The following is a 7500-nucleotide window of genomic DNA, read 5'->3' on the forward strand; positions in this document are numbered from 1 at the left end:
GTACATTTTGTGCAACAGCCCTTCCTATCTGATAGAAAAGGATCCCATGATCCTGAACCGATCTTACCTTGGATCGCAAATCCCAAGTTTGTCTATGAAGAGCAGATCTAATTATATTAGTGTCTATAATTGATTTCTTCTGCGTAATACTAATCGATAGGGCCTCATTGGTAAGTGCTAAAAGATCTCGTACATTGGAACCCATGGTTATGGAACCGAATCCATTAGTATGGAACATTTTCTTTTCCAAGTGAAATCCCCTAGTATATGAAAGAGTGAAAAAGTGCTTTCGTTTTTGTGGAATAAGAAGCCTTCGTATTTTAATGCATGTATTTAATTTATTCGGAGCTATTAGAGCGGGATCCACTTTTTGGGGAATATGGGTCGAAGCAATAACAAGAATATTTCTAGTGGAACATCTTTCACAATCCCTGGAGAGATAGTTCACTAATAGACCAAGGGATAAGTAATTCGACTCATTCACATCCAGATCATGAATGTTTGGAATCCATATTATGCAAGGAGACATTGCTTTTGCTAATTCGAATTGAAGGGTGATATAAAATCGGTCTATTTCCGGCATCATATCCATAGTTAGCGCATTCATCATAGTTAGAAGCTCCAGCTCCGTATCAAGGTCACGGTCGATATCGTCACTATCATCAATATCGCCACTATCATCTATATCGTCACTATCATCAATAAGAAAACCCGTAGGCTTGTTATCCAGGAACTTGTTCAGAAATACTGTAATGAAAGGAAGATAGGAGTTTGTCGCTAGGTATTTGACCAAATAGGATCGTCCAGTTCCTATAGAACCTATCACTAAAATACCCCTAGAGGGGGATAGGGCTAAGCGGAGCGAAAAGGGTTTTCCATGAGATGGGAAATGAAAACTATTAGCCCCACACGAGGTTTGTGAATAAGTGATTGTCTGATAATGAGCAAGTAATGTCCGTCTTTCTGCTAAACAGGATGTATTGAACTCATAATTCATTAGATACTTTTTATGAATGTCAACTAAGTATCGTAAGTAAATTACTCCCGGTTGTTCAATCATTTGATAACCAGAGTCATTCTTTGATAAATGTTCACTATGAGTCAGACTCAATAGAATTTGATCAATCCTTTTTTCTGTCGTTAAGGTGGAGAACTGAACCAAGAATTCTCTTTCTTTATCATCAATCGAATCACTGTTCGAGACCCAGGATTCTATTTTATCATCAATCCAATCCCAATCAACGTTCACATTTTTTCTTTTTCTTATCAATGAATATATCTCTTTACTTGTATGACTTAGATGTCTCGTATTTCTCGAAAAAGCGATTCGATTGATGGGATTTGGTATGATACTTATGAGATCGATGAGATTGATATTCCAATCTATCTTCTTCGAACGTATTGATTTGACCCCATAAGCGGGACCGCCACCCCATAGCATGTTGCCACCAGAAGCAGAACCCCATATTTCTTCTAGAGAATCTCCTAATTGTTCCAGAGCAACTAGAAAGAGATTCTTTAACCAGAAAGAATTCAGTTCAGATGTGGGATACCTATCCAGAAGTTTTCGCAAATCAATCATGTATGATGGAATCATCAAAGATTTGACCTTTTCGAACTCTGTCTGTAACTCACTATAGGCTCGAGAAACAAAGAGAAGATGTGTACGAACGAGATATACAGCAACAAGAAGAAGGAAAAGGATTGAATAGAGGAACTCCCGAACATTTGGCGATCTCAGATGTGTCGATCTCGATGGTGACTCATTATTTCGATGAATCATTTCTTCGGACAGAAGAAGATTATGTAAACACTTACTCGAAATCTCACTTATCAGATTCCATTGTGGAAGACACAATTTTTTCCTCGATGGTCATACACATTAATCGACGAGTTAGAACAAGAGGAAGGAGAAAACGAGGAAAGTCTGGCGGAAGATCATGAAATTCGTTCAAGAAAAGCCAAACGTGTCGTAATTTTTTCTGATGATATAGAAACTAGCGATACTTATACTCATACCAAAGATACTTATACTAATACTAGCGATACTTATACTAATACTAGCGATACTTATACTAATACCAAAGATACTAATAATCCTGATCAAACAGACGAAGTTGCTTTGATACGGTATTCCCAACAATCGGATTTTCATCGAGACATAATCAAAGGCTCTATGCGTGCTCAACGACGTAAAACAGTTACTTTGAAACTGTTTCAAGCAAATGTACATTCTTATCTTTTTGTTGACAGACTAGACAAATCTTTTTTCGACGTAAAACAGTTACTTTGAAACTGTTTCAAGCAAATGTACATTCTTATCTTTTTGTTGACAGACTAGACAAATCTTTTTTTTTTCTTTTGATATTCCTGGCCTAACGAAAAGACTTTTTAGACCTTGGATATGGACAAACACAGAATTGACTATTTCGGATAATAGAGAAGAAAAGACAAGCGAAAAGCAGCAAAGAGAGGCGTACATAAGAGAAAACCAGAAAAGTGAGGAACAAAGAGAGGAAAACGAACGTATAGAAATAGCAGAAGCCTGGGATAACATTCTATTTGCTCAATTAATAAGAGGTTTTTTTTTAGTAACTCAATCAATTCTTAGAAAATATATTGTCTTACCCTCATTGATAATAGCTAAAAATCTTATCCGTATGATATTATTTCAATTTCCTGAATGGTCCGAGGATTTTCAAAATTGGAATAAAGAAATGCATGTAAAGTGCACCTATAATGGTGTTCAATTATCAGAAAAAGAATTTCCAAAAAATTGGTTAACGGACGGTATTCAAATAAAGATCTTATTTCCTTTTCTTCTGAAACCGTGGCACACATCTAGGTTACAATCCCCTAATAAAGATTCAAGACGAACGAAAGGACAAAAAAATGAAAATGATTTTTGTTTTTTAACAGTTTGGGGAATGGAAGCTGAACTGCCTTTTGGTTCTCGCCGAAGACAACATTCGTTTTTTGAACCCATTTTCATAAAAGAACTCGAAAAAAAAATGAAAAAAAAATGAAAAACTGGAAAAAGAAGCGGTTTCAAATTATAAGACTTTTAAAAGTAAAAGAAAGAACAAACTTGTTTATAAATATCTCAAAAGAAACAAAAAAATGGGTCATCAAAAACATTTTCTTTATAAAACAAATAATAACAGAACTTTCAAAAAGAAACCCAATTCGATTATTTGAATTGAACGAAAGATACGAGTTGAATGAAGCGAAAAACGAAAAAAATTCGATAATAAGTAATCGAATGATCCAAGGCTCGTCCATTATAACTCGGTATATGGAGTGGACAAATTTTTCATTGAGAGAAAAAAAGATGAAAGATCTGACTGATAGAACAAACACCATACTAAAAAAAATTGAAAAAATTCGAAAAGACACGAAAAAAGAGTTTCTAAATACAGAAATCAATCTTAGTCCTAACAAAATAAGTTATGATGATAAAATATTTGAATCTCAGAAAAATATTTTCAAGATATTAAAAAAAAGAAATGTACGATTAATTCGTAAATCGCATCATTTTCTAAAATTTTTCGTTGAAAACATATACATAGATATCTTTCAACGTATGATTAATATGCCGAGGGTTAATGGGCAACTTTTTATTGATTCAATAAAAAAAAATTGACTAAATCCATTTCCAATAATGAAGCAAATCAAGAAAGAATTGATAAAACAAATCAAAGTCTAATTCACTTTATTTCAACTATCAAAAAGTCACTTTCCAATATTAATAATAAAAATGGAAAGATCTTTTGGGACTTATCATACTTGTCGCAAGCATATGTATTTTACAACTTATCACAAACACAAATTATTAACTTATCTAAGTTAAGACCTGTCTTTCAATATCACGGAACATCTCGTTTTCTTAAGAATGAAATACAGGATTATTTTGTTGAAGTTGTTGGAGCACACGAAATATTACATTACGACTTAAAACAAAAGAATCTTCAAAATTCTGGAATGATAAATCAATGGAAAAACTGGTTAAGGGGTCATTATCACTCCGATTTAGATCCGATTAGATGGGCAAAATTACTCCCCCAAAAATGGCGAAATAGAGTCAAGCAAGATCGTAAAAATAAAGATTTTAACCAATGTTATTCATATGAAAAAAACCGATTAATTGATTACAAAAAACAAAATTCTTTTGAAACACACTACTCATTACCGAATAAAAAAGATAATATAAAAAAAAAATATAGATATGATCTTTTATCATATAAATCTATTAATTATGAAGATAATAAAGATTCATATATTTATGAATTACCAGTACAAGTAAAAAATAATCAAGAAAGTTCTTATAAGTACAACACAGACAAATGGAAAATTTTTGATATACCGACTGGTATCCCTATCAATAATTATCTAGGAGAAGATGATATTATAGATCTGGAAAAAAATCCGGATAGAAAATATTTTGATTGGAGAATGCTGCATTTTTGTCTTAAAAATAAGGCCGATATTCGAGCCTGGATCAATATTGAGGCTGACACGAACAGTAATAAAAATACTAAACCTGGGGTTAATAATTTTCAACTAATTGAAAAAATCGATAAGAAAGATTTTTTTTATCTCACAATTAATCAAGATCAAGAAAGCAACCCCTCCAACAATAAAAATAAAATCTTTTTTGATTGGATGAGAATGAATGAAGAAATACTAAGTCGTTCCATATCGAATCTGGAACTTTGGTTCTTTCCAAAATTTTTGATACTTTCTAATGCATATAAGATTAATCCGTGGATCATACCAATAAAATCACTTCTTTTAAATTTGAATGGAAATGAAATTTTTAGTCAAAATAAAAAACTCATTGGAAAGAAAAAAGGATCTCTTTTTATATCAGCGAAGGAAAAAACTCTTGAATTCGAAAATGGAAATAACGGAGAAAAGGAATCAGTGGCCGAAGAGGATCTTGACTCAGTTCTCTCAAACCACAAAAAATATCTTCAAGACGATTCGGCGGGAGCAGATGTGAAAAAACGTATAAATAAAAAGGAATACAACAAAAACACGGAAGCGGAGCTTGATTTCGTCCTAAAAAGATATTTTCGTTTTCAATTGAGATGGGATGATTCCTTAAGTCAAAGAATCATCAATAACATCAAAGTATATTGTCTCCTGCTTAGACTGATAAATCCCAGAGAAATTGCTATATCCTCTATTCAAAGGAGAGAAATGAGTCTGGATATTCTGATAGTTCCGAACGATTTAACTCTTACAGAATTAATGAAAAGGGGAATATTGATTATCGAACCGGTTCGTCTGTCTGTAAAAAATGATGGCCAATTTATTATGTCGCGATTTCATTCAAATACTATAACTATCTCACGGTCTCATCTTATAATACTTCAGGTGCTAATGAAATTATTTTAGTGATCAGAAATTGCAAATACTAATTTGTTAAGAATTAATCGGATTGAAGCTATAGCCGACTTCTTCTCTGTCGTATCCATAGGATCAATTCTAACAAGTCACACACTCATATTCCGGAAATACAGAAAAAAATAAATTCCACGATCGAACTACCAAAAAAGAGTGGGCTAAAAGGATTTCCTGCGATTATTTCTAGTATGGAATGAGTCAATCATCCACTTTGGTATCTTATTGAACAAAAATGGTGATATTGTTCCTCCATTGATCAAGAATTTCGATTTTTGGGAAGTATCATGATCATCCAATAAGAAGGGTTTCAATTTTTTCAAAATCGGTACTAAACATCCCTCCTGTAATTGTACATGCTCCCATAGCAATAACATATTTTGGTTCAGGCATTTGCTCATATAATCTTACTAAAGAAGGAGCCATTTTCATTGTTACCGTGCCCGCTGTTAAAATTAAGTCTGCCTGTCTAGGACTAGATCTTGGTACCAGTCCATAACGATCAAAGTCGAATCGTGAACCTATTAATGAAGCGAATTCAATGAAGCAACAACTGGTACCATAGAGAAGCGGCCATAAACTGGAGAGTCTTGACCAATTTGAAAGATCATTTGATGTAGTTGAAATAACTGAAGTTTGGGTTGTTCGATCAAGTAAGGGAAACTCGATGGAATTCATAACTGTCTCAATGTTTTTTTTAATTGTCTGAATATTCAAAAACTAAGACCATTCCAATGCTCCTTTTCGCCATGCATAAACTAAACCGACAATTAGGATAAGCACGAAAATTATAGCTTCTATAAAGACGGATACCCCTAATACATCAAAACTCATTGCCCATGGATAAAGAAAAACCGTTTCAACATCAAAAACAACAAAAACTAGAGCAAACATATAATAACGGATTCTAAATTGTACCCAAGCATCGCCCATGGGTTCTATTCCCGATTCATAACTCGAAAGTTTCTCTGGCTCTTTGCTAAGAGGGGCTAAAACTCCAGAAATTAGAAATGCCAAAATAGGAATAACACTTGATATTATTAGAAATACCCAGAAAATATCATATTCGTAAAGCAGAAACATAAACGTACTCCTATCAATGTGGAAAATATACCGGATTAGTCGATTCGAATTGAACTGAATTGTTGTTTTGAGGATTACTTAAAATAAAACAACAATTCATTTTTTTTTGACCGAATCACCTCCTTTCGTTTGTTTGCTTCGGTACATGTCTCGTTTGAAGATTCATCCACTAGAATCCTATTTATATAATATCTATTATATCCATAATAAATATATATTATATTAAATATTATATATTTATATAGAGAGGATACATATAGTAGGAACTTCTATTTAGGAACTTTTAGTGATTGAATAAGGAAAGAGAAGACGACTACTTTAGTTTTGTACTTTACTAGATAAGGTATACCAAGAAAAAAGCCTATTTGAGAATGTTTACAATGAAAGTTACCAAAGATCTTCGTTTCTCAAACTCTAGCTTGTTCACAAATCAAATACAGTAAGTCGTTCCTAGATCCATGTGATTTACTAGTGCATTCGATTTGCATTGGGTTATGGTGGAGTTTTTAACCGGTTTCATGTCATGATTTTGACTCCAAAAATTTACTAGAATTGGGTAGGTATCCCAAAGAGAAGAAGTATTCCTAATTTCTTGATTTTGTATGGGAAAATAGGAAAATTTTCATATGTAATTCATCTACAAAGATAAGACATTAATGATGAACCAAATCAAGTGTCCAGTTACAAACAATACAAACAATAATGAGGAAAGGAAAACGATTCTATTTTTGAATTATTAATAATATAGGGCTATACGGACTCGAACCGTAGACCTTCTCGGTAAAACAGATCAAACTTATTATTATCAAAATGATTTGAACTGTTTCAAAGACCCAACATGCATTTTTTTGCATTGGGCTTTTTCATTAACTGCTATAAATATAAGTAAGTTAGTCTACCATATTTTTTCTTGACAGAAAGAAAGGGAGATGGTTCCATGTGCTCTGATTCATTCTTTTGATTCGAATCTCGGAGCACTACCAAAGTGTTTCAAAGAAGGGTTATCCTGAC

This window comes from Benincasa hispida, chromosome 4 (assembly GCF_027475165.1).
Source record: "Benincasa hispida cultivar pf3 chromosome 4, pf3_genome.v1.1, whole genome shotgun sequence".
Taxonomy (NCBI): domain Eukaryota; kingdom Viridiplantae; phylum Streptophyta; class Magnoliopsida; order Cucurbitales; family Cucurbitaceae; genus Benincasa; species Benincasa hispida.